The sequence below is a fragment of the Anser brachyrhynchus genome (assembly GCF_964034855.1).
Source record: "Anser brachyrhynchus genome assembly, chromosome: 7".
NCBI lineage: Eukaryota > Metazoa > Chordata > Aves > Anseriformes > Anatidae > Anser > Anser brachyrhynchus.
Window position 1 is genome coordinate 22,365,658 of NC_137701.1, and position 25,167 is coordinate 22,390,824.

Consider the following 25,167-nt stretch of genomic DNA (forward strand, 5'->3'; position numbering starts at 1 on the left):
TCCCCTAGGTTAGCACAACCATTTGTGTTGCCCTGCAACAAACTAGCTTGAAGAACTGAAAACTCTGTGAGAACAAAAGTTGATATTTAACCTAGATAATTTTCCTATGCAGTTCATTATATAGCCGTATAAATGCTTTTGACAGGCAAAAGGGAGGTGAGCTGGAGCAGGCAGTGCCGTTTTCACAAATACCAAGTTATTGCAAACTATAGCTTTGGATATCTCCTGGTGGTCCCTCAAGTTTAAGCCTTGGTGTTTTGCTTCCCTGGTAGAAAAGAAAGAAAAGGACAGAGTCAAGAGGAAAAAAAATCTATGAATTCCCTATAAAGAGAATTTAAAATGACAAATTGGAGCTTAGAGTACCCTATACCAAAATAGAAATGCCAGTCTAGGGGAAACCCAAAGTACTGTGTATGTTCAGTTTACAATGCTATATAGTCTGTTCCTTAAGACTGGAAATCATTAATTAAAATTGGTATCTTTTCACTTTTGTAATATAGGTGAAAAATCTGTTTGTCATTCCATTGAACATCCTTTGCTGCATAAAATTCATTTTCCCAAAACAGAAATTTTTCCATATCAAGTCTGATATTCATCAGAATTCTTAAAATACAATACGTTTTGAAATTAAGATATGATTAATTTATTTTGAGTTCATTTATTTAAGATAGTATTCAGTCACCAATCAAATGCACTGGTAGAAAGTGGGATACAGAAGATGCTGCCTCTTAAAGCAACGTTCTTCTCTAAATTCAGTCAAAATATTTAAAATATATTCAGAAGTAGCTTTAGCTTACATAGCTTTATTTTGCATGCCTCCTGTGGTAGCTTATTTTATAGCATTAACTGCATGATGCAAAATATTTAAAGAAGTATTTTCTTCAAAGTTTTGTCTAGCCAGGAAATTTCTCTTGCTCTTTCAGCATCTTAATCCCAGTAATCCATACATTTGTCACTTCCAAAATGGACTACTGCATATGTAGCTGCAGATTTATCAGCAAGTAATTTGTCTGCCCATAAGAGAAATAAAAATTGCGTAGCCTATCAACTTCATTTACTTCTGAGAGATGTATTTTTGAACCTGGATCCTTTATAGCCTTTCTTGGAAATTACCTCTTCTTACCTAATCTTGCCACAAATAATTAGACAGATGTATGACTGCAGTGAGGTCCATAACTAATTGAGTCTCATAATCATTCAGGTTCAGCTTTATCTTATCTGGGAGCATTTATAATAGACAGCCAATTTGATACGTTTGGTATGTGGTAGTTGTACAAAATCCAGGATGGTATAAGAGGTCATCCATTCAGTGAATTTAATTTACTTTCAGGTTGACTTTCATCTTTTGGTTGCATCTTACTGTGTTATTTATCTCCTGACAATCTCTGAATGTTTAGTTATTAAAAAAAAAAAAAAAAAGCCTTAGGTTTTCTTTCTGCATTTTGGGCATGCATGAGAAATGATTAGTGAAGACTGCATAGAATCAGGAAATTAATACGATTTCCTCTTCAGGATTTACATAATTTGGAAGTGCGTCATGCATAAGTATATATCACAGACAGGTTTTCTAGGGATCAGAAGAGATTTTTTTTTAAAGAGTTTTTATTCAATTAAAGAATAAAAGCCTTTGAGTTCCAGAGATCTTTTATGGAGCTAAATGTCTCCCTGACTTCTTTTTTTTTTTTTTTTTTTTAAACAAAAGACATTGTATACACATTTGTTATGATTCAGTTTGTTTTTACATTTCTCCACTAATTGTTCTTACGGTATTTATAATCAAAATTGGGGAGCTGTATTTGCTTAATCACATCTTAATGTCTGCCAGAATTTACAATATTATGAAGACAATGTTCAGTGAGGGTTACTTTTATTTATTTATTTATTTTTACCATCTTGCCAACCCACCTCTAATGGTTGGGGGTTTTTATTGCTTTTCACTGTCTCAATTTACCAAGCTGAGTTGTACCACTAGGAAGTACATTCTACCTAAGCTATATGCACAGATGCCCAGATAGTGAGTTTTTAAGTCAACTCAATAGAGATGTATTTTGCTTCATTTTGTCCTTTTGCTCTATGATGAGGAGCCATTTGGTTTCTTCCTTTAACTGAAGAATTGAAATGGCAGTCTGTAAGCAGATCTATATAGTGGCCACTACCATCTAAATCCAACTAGAAAAGTAACATATATACTATCTTACATGTGTTAGCAAGGCAGAAATTATCCCTCCTTCAAAATTCCCCTCAATCATTAAATTTAACAAATTCAGCTTTTTGTAGCAATAAACCTTTTGATAAAGAACATGCAGAAATCTACTTTGAATAATCATAATTTCTGATATTCGTATCTTAGCCATGCATCTGAATGTATGCATGAGTCTAATATGAATCTAATGATATGCATCTAATAATTACATATGCCCCTTAAACCAATAAGAGAATAAAAATATAAAAATAATGTAAATAATATAAAATATAAAAATATAACATTTTAAAATATTAAAATATAAATATAAACATGTTAAAAATAAATGTAATATAAAATATAAAAATATATATTCTGAGCTTTAAAGGATTTAATCAAAGCAATACTCCCCTACAAATTAATAGAATCATCCTCCCTCATCTTTCAGCTCTCTGCCAAGATTTCTGAGTATGGCAAAGAATTAGACTGAAGGCTTTAAAATTAGATCTCCTGTCTCTCCACAAATGCTAATTAAATAAAAAAGAAAAAAAAAAACAACTCATTTTCAATGCTATAATCAGTAAATGTATCAAGGCTTTGGTGGCTAAAACGGAGAGAGAGTGGAATAATTCTGCAGCATGTCTGCCAAGCAGGGGGTTAAACTTCTGAAGCAGGCAGCCAGCATGCTCTGCAGTAGTTTGCAGGTGTAGTTAGGACAGCAGCCTTTTGTGGTTGGAGCTCTCAGAAACCCAGTGATTTTGCTGACGCCTTTTAAGGGAATATTGAGAAATTCAATAAACTCCTGGTTCCTTAGAGGCTTCTGAGCAAAAATGAACAGTATGAAATCCAGAGGCACGAACTGGCTAAAAAGATGTCTTCTGCACTATACAGATTCATAAAAGTGTCTGTTATTGTAATAAATAATAAAAAACTGCTAGTGTTATTGCGTATGTTTGTAGGAACAGAGAATGGTATTAACTTTTTAGCTTTTGTGGGTTTTGTTGCAAGTGCAGAATGTAAACTGATCTAATAATGAATTTCAACTTTAAAAAAATGCTAATTTTGTTCACTGTGGCAATATTTTGGGGAACCAAGGGAGCACAACAGAAACAGAATAGTGTCTGTGAATTTATTTCAAGTTGAATTTTTGATATATGCTTATTGCATTTTTATTATTTTTTTTAGGTTAAAATTGATGGACTGAAGCGCCATCGAGTGAATTGCTAATGTATTGTGACCTGTGGAATAGCCAAGAATAGTAGGAAAAAACTGCAGGCTGATGGCCGGTGACACATGTGAAGTCATTACTACAGTGGTGTTTGTTGCATGACTTTTAAGCCAGGTGCTAACCTCTCAGTATATAAACGAAGCAGTCAGAAGGTACTTTGAGCTTTATTTTATCAACAATTAAAAAAGCAAATCAACTCTAGGGGAGTTCATTTCTATCTGCCATATGGTGAGAGAGCCAGGCAGGGTTCAGAAAGCCTAAGAGCCAAAGACTGTGGTAGAGAAAAGGACCTGTTCTTTGGACAGGGCAGCTACTGAAGGGTAGCAAGCAGTGTAAGATTTTTCCTAAAAGCCTTGGTGTCTAGATAAGTACCTTAAACACCTGGTGGCATAGTTAGACCTAAAAGTATTTGTGCTATACCATGCCTGAACCCAGAGCCTTCAGAATACACACATGCGGGAGTAGGTCTGCAGGAGTTTGTTTCAGTCAGATTGATGTGATTTACTGCCTCAATACCAGCCCTGTGCCATTTGTTCTCAAAGCAAAAGCAGATGGGTGCCTTTACAGACTGCTATCCTCCTACCCCTGGTTTTTGTTTCGTTTTGTTTGGTTTGTTTTTTGGTGTGTGTGGTGTGGTGTTTTTTTTTCTTCTCCATTATTTGGATACAGAGAGACTTTGATTTTGGCAGGTGTAACGGAGATAAGCCTGATTTGCTGCTGCTGAACTAATTGCAAAGTAACTGATGCAGAGGAGAACCTGTTTTTCTGTGGAATGCGGTACACATCATGAAGAAACTCCTCATGTTCCCTAGGCCCACCACCCAAAGAATTACTGGTAAGTACAACACTGAATGAAGTTGCCTTCTGCTTTTTTCAGGATCTCTTTATAAAGCATCTAGTACCAGTATTTTTAATGGGAAATTCAAGAAGAATAATTAGATATTACCTAAGAATGTTGCCAGTTCTCTACCACTTGTAGTATAACACTGTGTCTCAGCATTTCAGAAAATGGCAAGACATCCTAATTAAAAATTGTGGGGCTAAAATGCAAATAACTTACTTTTAGCTCATATATTAAGAAAACTTATTATGGTACACAAACAGATGTCTGGCAAATAGTGGTTCCTCTAATCTTAAAATTTTGCGGTATTTTTGGTTTTATTATTAACCACCAAAATTATCCACTAAAAAAACTTTATTTATTGGAGTAGTGTCATTCCAATGGAAAATAAATAAAGGAGGTTACTTAATTCTGGTGGTTGATAATAAGATACAAGCCCTGTTTCTGCTTTACAATATGAAGACAGCAGTCCAGATCTCTCTAGGATTTTAGTGATTGTGAGCAGTTACCATTTGATGGCTGTTCAGCACCCTATGTGAAATGCATTAGTGATTTTTGGGGCAACGTAAACTAGCCTGCATTGCTGCTCTGCCTGTTCTCTATATAAATAGACAGGAGAATTCTCCAGAGATGTCAGTCTGGCACTTCTCACAAGCTTTGCATTTACTTACTATTTATTATTAATTGTTAAGTGCTTCCACCACACTTGATACTGTGAAAAGTAGAAAGATACAGTCCCTGCCCTGAGCAGCTTACTTTAGAAGATGAGCAAAACCAACTTATTCTTCTTCTGTGCAACAAATACTGTTTTCTTTGTGTTTTGTTCAAGTTCCCTAAAACTCTGATAATATGGGCTTCAAGGCAGGTTATATAACATTGCTTTACTGACTTTCAGATTACCCAGTTCAGAGAAAAAAAAAAAAACTATCAAACCATACTTGCCTATATGCATTGTGACAGGTTTTACTGTTCTGAACAATTGGTCCCAGCTACTCTCATTTCTTATTCGAGGTTTGAAACCATTTTTGAAAGCTATCAAATTACATGTTAAACTCCCCCAGAAGAGAAAGAACAAACCTCTGGGTGGGAAGACAAGCCGGAGTCATCAGATACTGAATAGCAGGAAAGGCATGATACTAACTGGAAAAGTCTCTGACTAGTCTGTGTTCCCTTCTCCATAAGGGAAAAGGTTTTGTGATTTTCCTGGGAATAAAAAATAAATAAATTAATTAATTAATAGGTTAAGCAAAGGTGGCATTTGCTTGAAAAAAAAGGAAGTATGTACACTATATACACCATATTTTGTAACTAGAATGCATATGATTTTATTTTTTATAAATTCTCCTCTGTATTAAGGATTAGTACAAGACACATTTGGTATTTTGTGCCTTCAGTTATGTTTGTTCAGTCCCATTTATTTCAGAGTCCCAAAAATAGTCACCAGTTTTTGGAAGGCTTCATAACTAGTAACAAAGTGCTAAATGTTAAAGTGTGGGTGAATGAGGGGGAATTTTGTAACTAAAATGAAAAGATAAAATGGAAGGAAACAAATAACAGGAGAAAGGAAAAGGGTGACCTGAAGCATGCACAGAAAGAGATAAAAATATTTGGGAAAAAAGGAGAGGTAGAAGAAAAAATGTGATCCAATCATGACAAACATAAAGCATCTCTATAATATTTTCTGCATTCTGTGTGCTTTACTTGTATTAGGCTGGTCTATGAATGAGTTGGTTGCTTTAATTGGACGAGCAGTTATAATGGAAAAAAAAAAAAAGTGGGGATTGGAAGCAGTTAGTCTGTGGGCTTCTGACTGGAGGACTGTTAAAGTACCAGGTCAGAATAGATGAGTGAGTGGACTCCTGGCTCAGCTGTTTAATGCTGGCCCACCAAAGCTAGTGCCTGGAGCTCATTAGGACTACAGGAGCACTGCCTGCAAAAATGGTAGACTGTCTTCTAAGAGGGGTGGTAGGTGTTTGGAGCTATTCAATTTCCTGTTCAATATAAAGAAACCTAAGGCATCTTCAGGTAATAAGCTTTAGCTAAACAGATACTCTATATAGACTGTTCTGAATCTTTTCCCTGTTGATACCTGCTTGTTTCTGTTAAATCAGAGTTACCTCGTCACCAACCACTCATGAAATTCTCAACTAGAAGATCTGCAGGTGCCAGCCTTAGCTGGAAACAAGTACTAAGAATTCAGAAAAACTGGTGGGATAGCTTGCTATCACTTTTTAGGTTAGGATACAACCAGACACTCTTCACTAGCATTACAACCCATCCATAAAATTAAGAACCTTTCATATAGAAGTATTCAAGTCAGTATTCAATATCAGTAGTCTATTCTAAATAATCTAAAACCATCACAAATATCAACATACAGTTTGCAATAAGTGTGGCCCAAAGGGATCTTGACAAACTCATATTTGTTTTAAAGAACAGGCTGAGAGGAATACCAAGCTGACCCAAGTACAGCTTCTCTCAAAATGTGGCTGATGGGAGGTGATCAACTGATGAAAAAGGCCAACTGAACTCTGAAAGTGCATTAGAACAGGCCACAGAAGCAAATAACAGGTAGAGGATCAATATTTCAGACACTTATCAGTAAATTCAAGCAAAACTAACTTAGACACTAAATACTAAAGACAGCTTCAATGTAATGACACAAACACAGATAATTGAAAGTATTCTTTGTGTTTGAAGCTCTTGACTGTGGTCAATTCTAAAATTAAGCATTCTGGATAGCATCTGAACACTATAAATGGAGAGCGAGGGGAATTAATCTTTAGTTCTAACCATTTAGACAGCACTGAAAGGCAATCAACAGCTACAGAATGCTGGCAAAAATAGTTCTGAATTCTTTAGTGACAATATGTAAAATTAGGCCCAGGCTTAGTTCCAACAAACAGATTTTTTTTTTTTTTTAATTTCCACAGATATATATATTGCACAATGGTTGGAGAAAATAACTTTGGGCACGATGCTCTACCAACAAATTACTTTGTATTTGCTGACTGAGATTTTAAGTAACGATAGGCTAAAATCTTCTGAAACTTCATTTGTTTGGATTTTCAAATTAGAGGGATATACAATGCTTCAATCTTCCTGAAAACAGAAATATTAGATACTAGACACATTTGAAAAAATAAGAGGTTGTTATTGCAAAACAGCACAGCATGCATATATACTTTCCATTAGAGACTCTTCTGTACAGAAGCACGCACATGCACAAAATTTCTGTCTCTGATCAGTTCTTATTTCTCATGATCAAACAAGTTCCCATTCCCAGCCTATCTCCTATACTGTCTTATCTGGTATGGCTTAGACTGGTTTTATCTCCATATCATTTGGGTACAAGCAGCAAGAGATAAGGTAGTAGGAATGCTTCCTCTGTTCCTGTATTTCTACCTTACAGCATCTGCACGGAAAACAGGCATTGCAAGCCTGAACTACAACATGTAGGCATACACAACGGAGAAATACCTGTCTAGATGCAATACCTGTCACATTATATATATATATATGTGTGTGTGTGTGTGTGTGTATGTATATATATAGGCTTTGAAAATATTATTTGATAATGCCTTGGGTTTTTTGTTTGTTTTATGGTTGGCTTTTTTTTTTTAAGTATAATTTCTCCAGTTTGAAATTTCTGCTTGTGGTAGGTGTCCATTTCTTCTGGTTAAAAGAATTGTTAATGTAAGCAAAGAAGCATATTTCATTTTGCTTTCTCTGCCAAATTTTAAAACAAAACAAAACACACCATAATATAAAAATAATGTTTGCAATCACTTTATATTTTAGGATGTAAATGCAATCTAATTTCAGCAGTAAAAGCAGTGAAGTAGGCAGCTTCACATGGGTGCATACTAGGAATACCTTAAGAAGCATTTAACATTTCAGTAGCAAAAACTTTGAACCACAGATGAAAACTGAGCCACAGCAATAGAGGAAAAAGTCATACATAGTTTTATGCGTTTTTTTTCCAATAATAAGCTCAGGAATTTTAGTTTACCAAAACCAATAAAACTCTAAGATTTAGATATTAATAAAAACAAAATCATATTTTTCTACTGTATTATATATTGCATTTTATTCAGCTATTTATTCTATTTTATTTTTTATTTTTATTATTTAGGGAGGAAAACTAATTCTCCCCACCTGAAAGTGTTTCAATGAGCAAGATCATGTTCTAGATGAAAGGTTTTATTATCTTTTTTTAAAATCATTAGTTTTCTTTCACAAAATTAATCATTTGTTCTACAGTTTACTTGCAGGATTTTGGTCAAAAATTATCTAAGTCAGCTTTAGTAATTATTTTTCTTGTTATTACAAGCTTAAGATCCTTTGGGAGACTGTCACATTATATGTCTATATTTATTTCAACTCCCCGTTGTTTCTTTTCAATAAGAAGCTAAGATCAATAGCTCTTGGCCTGCAATAGCTATGCAGAGCTCTTTGTCTCTGCAGGCAAGAAATCTCAACCTATATAAACAATGAATTCTCATCACCACAAAAAATGCAGAAAATGCTCTATTCTCCATTTATCCCGAGATTGTGTGAGCAATCTTTCCCTAATACTGATATATTCATAGCAGTTAGACTGCAAAGATATTTGGAAATAGGAAAGATATATTCTGGGGAAAATGCTGAAGGAATCTTGGAAATGTTCCATAAGCTTAATGTATTCTAGTGACTCTTCCTAGTCAAGGAAAATCGTGATTCTGGGACTTCAGGATTCTGTTGGATATAAAGTATGAAAAGCAAGGTAGACAGGCATTTGAATTAATGAAAGCATTACCAATGCATCCTAAATAGCTGGAACTGTACTTTTCAGTGTGATGCCATTTAGGAAAGACCACCTTTTATACTGCTCTTGAGTTGTTTCACGAGTTTCACGCGTTTTTGTGGCGCCCTCTGGTTGTGTTTTGGATGTTAAGAGATTCAAAAAATGCTGCTGTTCTGCATCTCCTGGGAGGCACCAAAACCAACCAACCAACCCCTCATTCCAATTATAATTTTATTGCACTGAAAAGCAAATCACAAAAATGAATTTTCTTTCAGACACTTCATCTGCTGCTTATGATGGCAATGTCCAGAACATTAGCTTTCAAGGGTTTATAATAGGACCAGAACAATATATTTGCATAGTTTTTACCAAAGTAAGACCAGAAGAGAACTTTTCCATTCAAAAAAAATCTTTGCAATTAAAATTTTAAAAGATTTGAAACATTAACAGAATCATTAATACAATTTGGAGAGTAGAGGATCCTTCAGCTCCAAAGTCAGGAGTCACATCTCAGTCATTTCTGACTTGCATAGGCCTGCTGCTTCTCCTTGTTTTCATTTTCAAATCTCAATTAAAAGATTGCTAAAAATACAGAAAATGCTTTCCTACTATTGACATTTTAAGAAACTGTCATGTTTCACTTAAGGCAGTTATGCTGTTCCTACTGGGGTGGCATGCAGTGAGCACAGGCACTCATGTGACTCACAGAAGGTTTCCTCTATAAATATATGCCCAAATGATACCAAAAATAAAGTCTGTGATTCCCAAAGACATTTGTGAGGATTTTCAGTGTGGTTCAAAAGTAAATGTACACTAACAGTAATCATTGTGAATGTTAAGGGCAGATTACATTTTACCGGAATAGCAGAATACAGTTAAGCAACACATCCTTAACCAAATGAGAAGAAAAGGAGAGCAATAGTAAATAATTTTATCTTTGGTATTCTGGATGCTGAATGTTGACATATCAGGTATGGACTCCATTTTATGACTGTATATCAAAAGCTGAAATAAAGAAGATTAAGCACTGAAGGCTTGAAGAACAATAGTATTATTCATTAATTATAGCAAGCCTCAGAAATTGTGACATTTGGAACTGCCAATGGAGGACCACCGATCTTACTCCAAATTTATAAACTTTAAAAATCACATTTGAAAGAACTATTGATCAGTTACATGCATGTCAATTCTAGGTAAAATACTGAAGCATTTTGGACTTGAGCAAGAAAAAATGTTTAGAGGCTAAAGCTGTAACTACAGTAATCAGCATAAAGATAAATCTTGTCAAATTATTCTTTTTTGACTAGATCATAGATCTGTTTAAACAGGAAAATGTAGAAGCATAGTTGTTGTTGTTGTTTTAAGGCTCTAAGTATTACCTTGTAAAGCACTTACTTTATTTGAAAATAATAGAGAATATATTAGGTGGGCTAAGCCTGGACTGATAAATTTTAAATATTAGTAATGAGGAGATGTAATTAAGTGGTATGTCTAAGAAGGATCCCCCTATGAATAAGTTCTTGATTTGGTTTATTTAGTACTTTTGTCAGTTATATAAACAATGCTGTAATGTTTTTAGTGGTAAAGTTTATAGATGACATGAAAAAAGAACAAGGTCAACAAGGTTGCTATTTCAGAGCAAGCTGGGTAGTCTGCTTTAACAACTTAAGTTAACCACTACGTTTGTGTATAGCCAAATGTAAGATACAACAACTGGGACTTCAGAAAACAGAATAGAAAATTTCATTTTCAAATGGAAAAAAAAAAAAAGAATAAATGAAATATTCAAAAGACAAAAATGGCCTTAAAGTAAATGGTCTGGGAAAGAAGGCTGATGTGATCCTGTGATGAACAGAATGGGAAACAGTGAGTGGAAGCAGGGACATGAGGATGGTATCAGGCATCTCATCAGGTCTCTTCAGAATATTCTGCATTTTGTTCAAGAAACATTTTGGAGTTCTAACATTTTATGGGGGAGCCACAAAAATGTTTTGAGGTACTGGCAATGAGATTTATCCAGGATTAAGGAATTAAAATTATGAATTTGCTGAAGAGAAAATTAAAAAGCCCATATGACTGCTGGAGAATATATTATGCTGGGACTTCTCAGCATGTCTGTCAACGAAGTAATATAACATAACAACCAGCAGTTCATAGTAGATAAATTCACCTTGTAAAATGCAATTTATTGTAAATAAATTTTGGAACAGCTTAACACAAAAGGATATACCACTGATCTGGGCCTTTTAATTCACATTCAAAGCAAACAAGGTTTAGGCTGTTCAGTTCCACTTCGAAATTTGTTAGCTTAGCAATTTTTCTATTCATTTCAACTTAAAAGAATATTTTCTTACGACTAATATGGACAGTTCTGTTTTAAGATGACTGTAATCAAATTGTGTCCCTTAGAGGTCATAAAAGAACTTCTCCCTGATGCTCAGATTAGTCAGCTGTATTCTATTTATTCCTTTTGTTCTGAATTCCTTTGAGGCAATATAAATTTGCCACTGGGTTTTAGTTTTTGGAATGCACATGTAGTCTGAAGGAATAGTGGGAATTAGCCAGCTGTACCTTGCTCATGAAATCAGCTTTAAAGTGATTGTCAGGCTTGGGGCTGCAGCTCAGCAGATAAAAGTTTTCAAGGGCATTTTCCATCCTATCCTGCAGCACAGGACATCTTGATGCCTTTCACCTAGCAATCACTTGCCCTTGGAGGCACTGGCAACATTTCTTTTGCTTCTACTCTGTACCGTGTCACCCAGTTATTTCATCTCCTCCTGATTTCAGTCAAAAGAAATAAATCCATGGTTTCAGTAGAGGAGTAACTGGGCTAAATCTAGTGGAGTGAAGCTCAGACTAAGCATTCTAGCCTGTGAGGACTGCAGTTCTATGAAACAATGCTGCTTTTATATTTTCCACCTTTTATTTTGCTTAAAATAATTTAACTATCTGAAAGTAGCTGAAAGTGAGTGAAATCATGAGGAATTAGCATTAATTTCTATGTTCCTATTGAAAATAATTAAGATTATCTCTTGGTAATGGCAGATTTAAACACATTGTTCCAGTTCCAGACTGGGCTTACTCTACTCTTGCAGATTGAGTGACACAAGGAGAGGGGAGAAGGAAAACGTCTATAGACCCTTACAACCAGTATCAGAGTAACCCTGCTTAGGCAAGCAGCTACTGCATAGTTAGCATCCTCACGGAAGTCCTATGTTAAAGGGGGGGGGGGGGGGGGGGGGTGGCAAAAAAAAAAAAGGCTTGATCCTGGTCTCTGAGTATTGGAGGAGGTTTGCAGAAAATTTAGTGGGAAACCCACTGTTTCCAGAAAGACGGTAAATCAAAATAGAAATCCTGGAGGAAGGTTTGAGACCACAGAGCTGTGGTTATAGGCAGAGTTCTATTAACTTTTCTATTTAAGTATACCACAGGAATCATCGCATCTCTTGTGGGAGAGAGCTCAATCTCCTTCCCAAGTGACTCCATTTAGACTTGGAGCTTTTAGCTGGCTTCAGTCAGTTCTTCTGAGGTAAGAGAGCAGATAGGTTTGCATTGCTTTACTTCCACCTTTAGACACAAGGAGACCAAAATTTGTGTTTTGGGAGAAAACGACTCAAAACTGATGTAAATTGAGATACTGATTTTCAGGAGGAACATGGTCTCTGACAAGGCTGTAAGAGGCATCCTAGTACTGCAGTGTGGAGGATGAAGAGGAGAAACTTGTTTTCTCAAGGTCACGTTACCACAGGTTCCAATAACAATTAAAAAAAAAAAAGTTGAAGAACTAAATATGCAATAAAGAATTTTGTTTTATTAAAGTGTCATAAATAATAGAAATTGCTGAATTCAGATGAGGTGATCTGGAAAAAATAGGAAAAGTATTTTCCCTCGCTGACCTCCAGTTAGTGGTTTGAGTATAGCGATAGCTGAATCTTGAAGAGCCACTCAGTAGGAAGTGGCTGAGGAAAGGGGAATTTCTGCAAAAGATTTTTGTGAGATCTCATTGTTTGAGGGAGTGTTGAATCAATCCAAAAGAGACAAACATAAAATTCTAATATTGTTAAAACACACAGCTATTTATGTACTGCTTTGGTCAATTTGTTGTTAATTTTATTTTTAGTCTGCCTGACAGCAAACCAAACAGTGGCTCACAAGGACATTCAGTTTACTTTTAAACAAGAGGGAATGAAAAAGAGACAGCTGTGTCAAAAAGATGAGCAAGATAAGCAAAATAATTTATCTGTCCAAAAATAACACAGTTATATGACTCTTTGTCCTGTAAGATTCAAAATACTATTGATGATTTAACAATTATTATGTTGTTATTAGTTCAGCATTTACTTAAATAGAGGTATTATTCAGGTAACACAGGTTTAAAAAAGAAGGCATTATAGGAGTTACTGAATTTTCTTTAGATTAAACAGAGTTGAAATCCTTCTTAAAGCTTATACGTAGTGCTCGTAAGCACAAGACGTGGCCATTTAAGCTATAAGTGAAATGTGTACACAAGCCTGACTCTATAAAGAGTGTTGTCAAGGAAATATCTTGCTATATAAATAAATAATACGATGCATATAGGTCAGCCAAGGACTGACCTCAGAACCTGGGCTTTGCAGGGTATAACTAACAGCACCCTAAATCCTCCTGCTCTGGAAGGCCTTCTCACGACTTACAAAGAAGATTTGGAATATCTGGCATGTTGGATCACTATCTCTAGGTATGGAAGCAGGTTTCATGTTTAGGCAAAAGGTATTGACCTGAAAGACTTGTCTCATTCTTACTAGTCTTTTTCTCTGGGTTGATGGAGAAGAACTAAAGACAGAGTCGTGATCTGACCTAGAGACCTGTACATCATCTGCATTTAATCCGCTGGATAAAACGGCTGAACAGTAACCATAGTTTGCATGTCCAAAGTTTGGATGTGGAATATATATCCTGAAAAGCTCTGATTACTGCTCAGTAAGTCCTCTATTGAAAATAGCTGCAGATGCCAGAGACACAGGCTTTTTAAGGCAATTTTGAGCTCTTATAGATTGAGCTATGTTCAATTAACTATCAGTCTCCTGGGATTAAAAGAAAGAAATCCAAGAGAATCTGTCATCTACTGGAAGCATCCAAATGATGGATATAGGAGGAACAGAATCCAGGAGTAGGAACATCATCTTTAGTGGGGAACATATACATATTTTGAAAGCACGTGACTAGTCACCCACACCTTTTCTAGCTTATTAACTACAGTTAATAAGCAGATTTCTAAAATCTCAGGCAAAGTAGAACACAAAAAGTATCACTTTTCTATAAAGAACCAGATATGAATTCTACTCTTTTTTTCTAGAACTATAAATATTTCTAAGAACTGAAAAGAGATTAAAACCTAACACAGGCCTAAATATAGTTTGCTTGACAGGCCTAGGTTCCATGTCAGCTGAAGAACTTGAAAAATAAGCTACTTGGATTCAGAATGACATTGATCTTTCTGTGTCTTTTGTAGTTTGCATGTTGCTAGAGGGTATGACCAGTCTTGTGAACCAGTTCATGTAGTAGGTCTTTCAAGATTTTGTGTTGGGCAGTTCTGTGTCTGTGCTGAATCAATATCACAAATGATGCATGCTGAGGGCTATTTAGGATGTTTTCTGAAAAAAAAAAAAAGCCTTATTGCTATTTGTGCTAATGTTACATTTATTATGCTGAACCACAAATTTGATTTGCTTGACATTGTTCTTAGGCACCAACTCGGCTTGGAGTTCAAAGTACCAATGCTACAATTTATAAAAAAAGTTTTTTGTGGATGACTTACAACTTTTAGTCTCCAAAACGACACATGTATTATTACTTACTATTCAGCTCACAGGGACTAGTTTAGGGAGTTTTATTAGAAAACAAAACAAAATAAACAAACAAAACATAACAAAATATGCAAAACAGCAGAGTTGGTTTTTTTTTTTTGTGAATTAAGTACAAAAACAGTGGCATTGGAAATCAGTGTATATATACTTTCAGGGGTATAATAAGCAGCCCTATAAATCTTACCAAAATGTGGGAAAGAAATTTAAAAGGCTATCATACCTAGTTTTATTTGCAGAGGAAAAGATGCCAAAGAGAAGTCAAAGAACAATGTGTGACCATTAAGATTACTGTCACCTTGACCTACTCAATGTTAACAGAACTGAATTTTAGAACTTTTTTTTAAATTATTATTGGGTTTATATTTTATTCAGTTATATTTTAGGATTACATATAATGTTAAATATCTGAAACTGCATGTATGTAGAAAATTATATTATTGGTGATACCTATTTGAAGAATTTGCACTGAATATGGGGATTCAGTTTTCACCAATCAATGCCAGAATACTCAAGCATTTGGAGGAAAATCAGGGATCTTTTTGTAAATATGTAGAATACTAAACAAACAGAATAGTCCAGAAAGGAGACTTGAAAACATTGACACATTTCATATTTAAAACATAGAAGTTAATATGTCTGGAAATATTAGTACTTTTTAAAATACTTTGTAATATAGTTTCAAGAATGGTAAGTAAATATTATTCAAGAATAATATTTAGAATTGTACTTCTGCCTATTCAGATATTGGTTCTAGTCAGACACTCCACGAATTTTAGTCAGGTAAAGGAAAAGAAACTTCCTTTTTGACTAGACTGCCAATGATCGTTATTGTGATATGACTGGATCAAATCATAAAAAAGTATATGCAAAGTAGATTTAGCATGCTGTTTAATGGTCTTGACCTGTTAGGTACTATTCAAAGAAACAAATTAAAAGCTTTTGCGACCTAGTTCAAAAAAAGGAGAAGTGCATTTATTGTTTTTTTCTAACTGAAGTAGCACATACATTAAAATGTCCAATGTTATCAGAGAGACTGGGATAATGGACTCATTGTATACGGAAAAAACAGTCTATTGATAAGTGTACACGAGATCAGGTCTAAATACACAGTTTCATTATGGTATTGGGTTTTTTGAAAACTGTGATCCACTGTTTACACATTTCAGCTTGAATCACTTGTGAAAGTTGTTCAGAAACACAAGGGAGAAATTATTTTGAGAAAAGAAAGCAAGGTCAGTGAAGGATAGAGGTGGTGGTGGAGAACCAAAAAACTGCACCTCAAGATATTGTAGAAGTCTCTCCAGTCAGTGTTACTGGAGCATTTTAATGTTTTACCAAATCCCAAAGGGAATCTATCTTAGTATGAGCAAACCTCAAGTAATGATTTATTTATGCACCAAGCATCTTAAAAGCAAGGTGTCTAAAAAAAATCATCCTGTTTACTCAAGGTTGTTGGCAGGAATAATGTCTGTGAGATACTGCTTCCCTCATTTCAGCATGGAATAGAACCCTGTTGAAGTAAACTCAGCCAGTAAGGATAATGTTAGAGATGAGCATTGTAACTTCTGACAAATTTTACATGAAAGGAAAATTCCTGAATTTGTTTCGTAAGCTTACAGTATTCTGTGATACTAGCAGTATCTTTTTAAGACGTGTTATAGCTGAACAGTCGAGATTGTTTTGTACTTAGTACTCACATGTTAAACTCTCAAACATTTATTTATATTTTTATCTCTGCTCTTGCGTGATAGGCAATCTAATCCATTCTTTTCCAGTCTAACCATTGTGTCCTACAATCATTTGTATCCTTTTGCAGAATACAATTTAAAAAATATTTTTTTTCCTTTTAAACTGTTCTTATTTACTTTGACAGAAATCTTTCTGCTACTGGGACACTAGAATAATGCAGTTTGGAGACTGATAAAAAAGACTTATTTTCTTGCCGCTGTCAAGCATTACACTCTACCACTCACATCATCAGTGCAGCTGGCTCAGAAACAGTTGTTCATTAACAGCCCTATATGAAAGCAGTTATTTTATCAATTTGTATTAAGATATTCTTGACTTGCCAGCAGAAGATCAGGCCAAGTTAATCCAGAGCAAAAATGCTTGTAAGAACTATCATAAAGCAGGAAGTTTTGTAGCCCGATAGCAGAACAACTTAGCTAAATCCTGAGTGAGGTAAATGATTTTTACACTCCAGACAGAAACTATGGGTTGAAGGTATATTCTGAATGATAATAATTTAATGTTTACAAGTGATTACTATGTATTTTACTTATCCTTGTTATGAAGAAGTATGATGAAGCTAAGTAATTGTTCTGCAATTAGATATATAGGTTGTAGGCAAGATCATAGAAAATAAGTCTGGAAAAGCTTTATCTAGTACATCATTTTGCCAGAGATGGAATCAGCTGTATCAAACTTGTCTAACAGATATTTGCTTAAACTGGAACATCAAACAAACTGCGTATTGTTTTTGTAATGCTGACAGTCAAGTTTGCTAGTCTGTTCATTCAGATAGCATGATAGCATTTTCTGTTCAAGTCCTGTGCTTTGGGTTTGTTTACCTATAATTTATTCCATAAAATTTATTTCTTTTTCTACCTGATGCAGTCAACTTTTGATTTTCTGTAGGCAGATTACTGGGTTGATATCTTAACTATGCCATGGCTGTGGAGGCATCTGAGCTGTCTTTTGTAGAGTAGTGTGGCTGCTTTTTAGTTCTGAGTGCCATGATCAACAGAATCACCAAGCTTTTGCACTTCAAGGAAGCCCTCATTGTATGTTCCCATAGCCTAATACAGGTCTTGATATTTTGATCTCTTGATTAACCTGGGCCCAATGTGTAAACAGTTTTCTTGTTTTTCTAGCACTCTTTTTTTAACAAATGCAACACTAAAAGTAAAGGCTTTTGAATTTATAAAAGGTTTTAATAGGTAACCCTCAGAAGTCAATACTAATGCATGAAAGAATAAATGCACCAAAGTATTTTTGATATTATTTGCTGATGTGGTTAGATAAAAAGTTACTGATTTCAAATAGAACGATTGTTTAAAAAATCACTCTGAAATGATATGTCCCTTGCTTTTCTTTTTGTTTGTTTCCAAATAATAATTTAGCTGCACAGTTAGTATATTGAGTTATTAGTGATCTATCTTTACTGATCTTCCTTTTTTTTTTTTTTGACATTCTCAAGAAAGCAGAGAAAATCATATTCCACAATGGACTAATGAAAGATATATGTCAATAAAAAAAAAGTTTAACTTGATCACATTTGGTGGAAAAGCCCATAGTATGCTTATTTAGAAAAGAGAAATTATAATTAAAATAGATCTTTTTTAATTGTTTTTTTTTTATTCCTTTCACCTTCACCTTGCTTTTCCCATTTCAGATGAAATCATGTGTTTACCCTGCTAATGGCATAACTGTGTGTAATAGTCCCTGTACCTAAACTAACTTCTGTAAATTCCAGCCAGTGTTCCCAATCTTATAATTTTCAGGCAGGAATAATTTTGTATGGGTGCTTTGTGATATTACAACTTTTGCTGAGTTCAGCAATCTGTCTTTTGATGTTGCCACAATGTTGTTGCTGAGTTCCTTTCTCCAGCATTTAATGAAGCCCATAGCAAGTTTCAGAGCTGTATGGAAAATTATGTCCATTATTTAATCCATTCACCCCAATCACATCTACTTTAAAAAAGAAGGCGCATCAAATTTGCTTTCATAAATACTGTTTCATGGAAAGTACTTTCATAAAATGGCATTAAGTATTATTAAGTCATACTTTCTTTTATTCTGCAGGTGATATATTTGTTGTCAACACCATACTGATCTGTGATTTTAAAAATTTGCATCCAGTTGCAATTACTTTTGATCATGCCTAATAAAACTGTTTCAAATATAACTAGAAAACATAAGATGTACTATCCTAGTGAAACCTTTCCCTCTTTTATGAGGACAAACTCTACCACTAAAACTATTCATTCAACAATAATTTATATATGCATTATTAGTGTTTAAGGCTCTTTACTTACTACTAAGATATTCAAATAAAATATGAAATACAAGTTATAAGCAATGATTTTCATTAATATAAAGCTGCTTTTTCTAAACAACAAGGTTGTGTAAGTTTCTAACTGCTGGCTAAGCCTGGATACTTTTTTCTCCTCTTGTGCCCACCACAGAGGAAGTATTAGTATGTTTCAAACAATAATAAACTAGAAAATATCCCAGGACTTCTCCCTGGAAAATATATAAAATAACTGTAAACATCTTCATAATCAGGAATGTATCTTACCCATCATTTTCTTGAACATATCAAAATCTCTATAGAGTAAGCAGTTTAACCTCTGTAACACCAGGTGAAACAGATATCAAATGGCTGTTTCCCCAGAAACAACTTACTTGCATGCAGTAAGATTTATGTAAGGGAACAGCACTTCCCATTGGAAATTTATCCTAGTACTTTATCTTATAACAATGCTTTTCTTTTACTCACCACAATGAGTAATATACAGACAAATGTATGCAGCAGCAGTCTGTCTCTCCTCTCTCCTTTCTTATTTTTCCTTGCTGTTGCTCTCTTATTAGCTGTAGCTATGCAGTCCTGTAGACAGTGTGAAAGGAGCTCTGCTACCTTGATAGTAAGTACAGATGCAGCTTTTGCACTTGCTCTCTGCCTCACGTTTGTAACACCCTCAGTCCTTCCGGTCATTCATTCCAGGGGAGGAATGACACCAGCATTTCTGAGCTCTTCTTGTGTTTTCTTCCAGAGCACTCGGGGAAAGCAGACTTCGTGATCTCCATGCTAACTACCAGCCTGCCTGCTGCCAGTTCTCCCTACTTCTGCCAGTGATGACATTCAGCTTGCTCCTCCACACAGGATACAGCACTGATTCCTCATTATGTAAGGCAGTCTAGGTCAAGTGTAGGAGAGACACTGCTGGCCCGAGCAAGCTAGTGGATTGCTCTCTCAGCTTCATGCTTCATGGGGTCTGGAAACTGGATCCTGATCTTTGCTACATCTTCTTGGGTAAATGTTTTTGCATGATTTAAATGGTTACTGTGCTATTTTTCTATGCAGATAGCTGTCAGCCATGCTGTGAATTGCAGAGAGAATTTGTTAGGTGAAACCAGCTCTGTCAGCATGATTGAATTATCAGAGTAGTAGCTCTTCTAAGCATCTCAGCTTTAAGAAAATTTACAAATAAATAAATCATAAATTGGGTTTGTTTAACAAACATCTTTTCTAGCCATATGGGGATTATTGTTGATTTCACTGATAAGCCATTTGCTTAAAGGTGGTGTTTGGAACCATTATTGGATATAGCTATTAGCTCTGAGAGCTTTACTGCAGTTCTTGGCTATTGCATTGTTTTACACTTTAAAATAAAAATATGCTTTCTATTAAACAAAATGGAAAAAAATGCATTAAAATTTCTTGCACTCTTTGGTTATTTTTGAATGTAGCAGTTAAATCCAGGATTCTATTTCCTATTTACTGCATTAATGCATGAACCTATATGCTTCTGAAATGCATAAGACAAATACTGCAGATAAAATTACATCAAGTGACTGCTCTGCAGAATGCCAGAATAGTATGTTAGCTAGATTTATGTTAGAGGGTAGCTTTTTTACATGTACCATATAGAATTCAAAGATCTATATATATTTACATGTAGTTGAATACTAGTCTGTAGTGAAAGATAGATTTTTTTCAGACGGATTATACATACAGAGCATTGTCGGGTGCTGGAACGTGTGATTATACTGGAATGCAGCAGAAGAGGCCCTGGAAAGTAACAGCATAGCACTGATACTGCAGTATTATGTAGGGAATTTCAACAAGGATAGCTTGCTTGCTAAGGACACTTAGAATCAAATACATTCAAAAATATTTTTGATGTATTTGAAAGAGTAATTAGAAAATTCATGGTTTTGTACAGTACCTTGGACAGCAACTTTTTTCCTCCCCTAGTACTGCAGAGGCTTCTTCATGGCAGTTGGGACCTTGTAAAAATTAAACTCTACAAATGTAAGACACATTAAGGAATTCCAAAATATAGGGAAATAATAAAATTACCTGAGATGAAGTTTAGTCAGTATGTGTATCAATCAGTTATATTAACAGTTTGCTAACAAGATTTCATTTACTATGTTAATGGCTGTCAAAACAGAAAATAAAAAAAAATACAAAATTATTTTCTATTGACTATATGGCATTTACAGAATTTTCATGTCTAATAGGTACTTTTTCATTCTAGGAATAAATACCAAGGTCTCTTTCTTAAATTGAAATAAGGTTGAATATTAATATAAGATTATATGAATATAAGATTTCAATGGGAACAGTGGAATTAATTTAAATATGCCATGTTGTCCCACTCACTCTAACCTCCGCCCCCCCCCAAAAAAAAAAGTGGTTCTTCACACTGTTCTAGAAATAACTGATAGAATTCAATTTTAACACTTGTTTGTAAGTACGTTTTATTTAATTATTAAAAAATAATATTTTATTTTATTTTTAATCATTTGCTAATCATATTTAAAAGCTTTCTTTCTCTGGAAAAGAACTGCCAAGCAGTCATTTTTCTCTTCATCAGTTACTTAATCACTTTTTAATTTTATTTATTTTTTTTTTTTAGTAACAGTTAGGTAGATCTATTTTGTGATTTAGTAGAAACACCAGGCCAGTGCCTTTATAAACTACTCTCAGCGAGAAGTTATGTTCAAGAAAATATGATATGCTTTTGGTATTTTGAAATCACCTCTATTGCAATGCAATATATTACACCATATAATATTTTATAGACAACATTTTATAGTTCAGAATACAGAAGTATGTCTTGTAAACAAACTCAAAAGTATAGTATAGGAGCTTAGAACAAAACCGGTAGGCGCCATTCATTATTGTAATGATGTACTTCACATTCTTTGTTTCTTGCTGCCTGAAGTGTTCTAAAATAGTTTTCTATTGTATTTTAGTACATTGTTCTGTTTCAAGAGTGGGAGCTTTTTCTTACTTGTTTAAAGAATCTATTTAAAACAAACAAACAAAAAAAAACACAAAACATTATCTTTAAATGTATGGTGTTTTTCTGGAAATGTTGTTATTATTTTTTGCACAGTAGTTCATAGCAGGACAGGCAAAGTGTCTCTCAGCACACAAAGCTTCAGATGCTGGAACTGGGATACTAAGAAAATGGTGTTTCCTGTGTGTACTTACGTATAATATATTCTGGTATATCACTTTATGGCTGAAAAATTGAATCTGATCTGTATGATATGTTATGAACCCAATATTATACAGGATATGGACCATTAGTGGTCACTGCCTCCTCCTGGTATTTTCCTGTGGTTTCATGGTATTGCCCAATCCATGGCTACATCAGTAGCTTGCTTTTGATAGCTTGCATATTCCTGCGCATGAGAATATACAGCTTGAGTTTCTCACAAACTTTTCTCTCCACTTTTCCTCACAGTACCAGTGTTTTCTGATCTACAAGGGACTGTACTTCCTTCATAGTCATGGAAATGCCATTTAAACTGAGGAGCATGGAAACAATACGGAAGTGTAAATTGAAGTATTTTAGAAAAATGTGTTTAGCATAAACAATGGGAATACCACTTTTTTTTTATGATCCACCACATAAGCAAATTAGACTATTAGTTTCTATAAATAAATTTATATCTCACATGATTTCTGCCCACTTTGAGTAGTTGATATATATATATATATGTTGTGATGACAAATATATGCCATTAGTGCTAATTTGAAAAAGAAAGACTGCAAACTGCATTTATCTGATGTAACATCTAAATTTAAGTCTGTAACACTATAATTCACAAGCCTTCCATGTAAGTTTGAACTCTCAGAAATTCAGATATTTCACTGTCCAGAAGTGCTAACTTTTATTTGCATTTAGTAGAGAAAAACATTACAATTGTGACAAAAATCAGTTGCTATAGAAATGGACTATGTTTATCTCTTTTGAAGATACCTTTTCAGCAGCTGGCAGATGTGCTCTCTTACTTTTGCAAGCAGTTATTAGTCTTTAATTAAGAGGATTTCCCCAGTTTTCATTGAAATAAGTTGGAAGTAATCTTCTGTTCAGTACTGCTATAATCTGTGTAATTTTTCCAGGTCCTGGCTCTCCATGACAATATTCTTGATTGTATGTATAGCTTTTCTGACTGCAGTACATTGTGTTCACATAGTTTAGAAACAACAAAAGCCTCCTGGATCATCCTGTTCACCAGCTTCTCTATGGAGGATCTTAGATGGCTCTTTCTTTATATATTAGATGGACTACTCCATTACCCAATTTCCACATCCACTGCAATTTGCAGAAATCATTCGCAGAAATAGAAACAGTTACTGTGAATACTGTGAAGAATCAAGGGAGATTTCTTAATGCATTGGCAAATAAAATGTTCCTCAGACATTGTTATTTCAAAAAGAAAATATTGCTCTTAGCCCTTTATTAACTATGTATATAGAACACACTTTTGCTTTGTTGATTTCATGGTTTACCACCATGGTTGCACACCTAAGCTTTTAAAAGTTAAAGATTTATTTATGTTAAAATAAAACTGTAATTGTTGCAACATAGAAGCTGAAATAGGATAGTCTCAAACAAAACTACATTCTTTTAAGTTGGATTTCGTACGTCCCTGTCAGAGAGGAAGAAAAAAAAAAAAACTGTGCTGCAAAGGATAACCAGAGAAGGACTTCCAGATGAATCCTTTCATCTGCTGAAGTAAACCAGAATGCCCCATTGCCTGGTGATCACTAAGGTTGGGCAGTTTGTGGCACTTGAGCCAAAACCTTACTGTGCTGTTCTTCACCAGTTCTCTTTAATATTTGCACATTTGAGGGAGAACCAAGAGTAGAACTGGTCGAAATTTGTAGGAGGGTATGTAAACCACAAATCTGCATTAAAGCAAAGTTACCAAGTCTGCAGAATCTGAAATCTGCAAGATTGCAAACTCAAGGCTGAAGTAATGGAAATTTGACTGACAACCATGTCCATGCTCTGCAGGTTGTGTACATGCTCTCTTTTGGTTCTGTTGGGTGGCCGCTTCAGCCCATGTCCATTAAGGTGATTGCTCCTACGGTACTCAGAACAGAAGAAATTGTAACAGTACCTGCAGGGAGAAGTGATCAAAAGTTTATAAAGTAAATGCAAGTATCATAGACTTTCTTGGTTTAGAAAATTGTTTTATTTTACTAGCTATCAGTAATGTCTTATTTGTTCAGACAGTAAAAAGGGCAGGTTGCATTTCGAGGGGGAGAGGGCAGGGAGATCATGTTTATTAATTTTCACTTTATCTTAGAGTTGAAGCAGCTAATGTGATTGAGAAATCTATACTTTTCATTTGTTTATTTTCTGCAATTGTGGTATAACATTTAAGTTTAAAACATTATAAGCAATCAAGGGATTTAGCGCTTTAGCTGTTAGAAGGAAGATGCTGTTGTGTTGATAAAGTCTTCGGACTCTCTCAAACCCTGTATCAGATGACTTGCTGTGGTTCAAGGAGCCATGAAAGGATCTTTTAAAGACAACCACAAACATTAATTTTCCTGACACCAAATACTGGTGGAGCTGAACCTGAGCACCTGGTCATAGCAGTGTGTCCAGTGAAATCTGAGCTGAAGGAAATGCTACCTAAAAAAGCCTTCAGTATTTTGCTAAAGATATTTGAAGATTTCTTGAAGTCAGTGGTTTTATTAAGCATCTTATTCTGCACCTCTACTGATACTTAAAGAAGGTCCTTTTAGGACTGCTGTAAACTGCATGCTTTCATGATACACTGAAATTATTATTAAGCTGGAGAGAAACTTAATATGTTCAGTGTTATGTTCAGGACTAAACCTGTAGACACCTAAGTGTACCTAAAAGACTTTTACTACGCTGTATTTATTGTTTAAGCTATCCAGATTCTACTTTATTTTTTTTCATTTTGGTGTTCAGCTTATTTCAAAATGGAGCATATTGCAGGAGCTATGCCTGTAAAATGTCAAATATGCCCAAACTGTAGCAAATACTGGAGGAATTCGTATTAAAATTCCAAGCTGAGGTGTAACTATTCTGCCTTTTAACCTAGTGATAAATCTGTATTTATAAACATCTGGCAATTCACCATTTCCAGAAATATCCTCCATGAATGAAAAGATTTTTGGGAATGATCAGTTGGAATCAGCAATGATTTCTTGACATCTCTCTAGTATTTCAAATTTTAAGGATCATTTTGAGTCAGAGGTGCTACTATCACTACCAA

General features: G+C 34.7%; 1 protein-coding gene and 1 long non-coding RNA gene across 6 annotated transcripts in view; one reads left to right on the forward strand and one right to left on the reverse strand.

The window, feature by feature from the left end:
- Positions 1–25,167, reverse strand: part of LOC308198593 — a 119,192-nt gene that overhangs the window by 77,066 nt on the left and 16,959 nt on the right. Inside the window, exon 5 of the long non-coding RNA XR_013954037.1 lies at positions 19,385–24,033. This is a non-coding gene — a long non-coding RNA (uncharacterized lncRNA). The remainder of the gene's footprint in view (positions 1–19,384; positions 24,034–25,167) is intronic.
- Positions 19,786–25,167, forward strand: part of LOC308198552 (sodium channel protein type 1 subunit alpha) — a 103,992-nt gene continuing 98,610 nt past the window's right edge. For all 5 annotated transcript variants that reach the window (XM_080601143.1, XM_080601147.1, XM_080601145.1 and 2 more), the window contains exon 1: positions 19,786–19,918. The gene's annotated coding sequence lies outside the window, so the exon portion shown is untranslated. The remainder of the gene's footprint in view (positions 19,919–25,167) is intronic.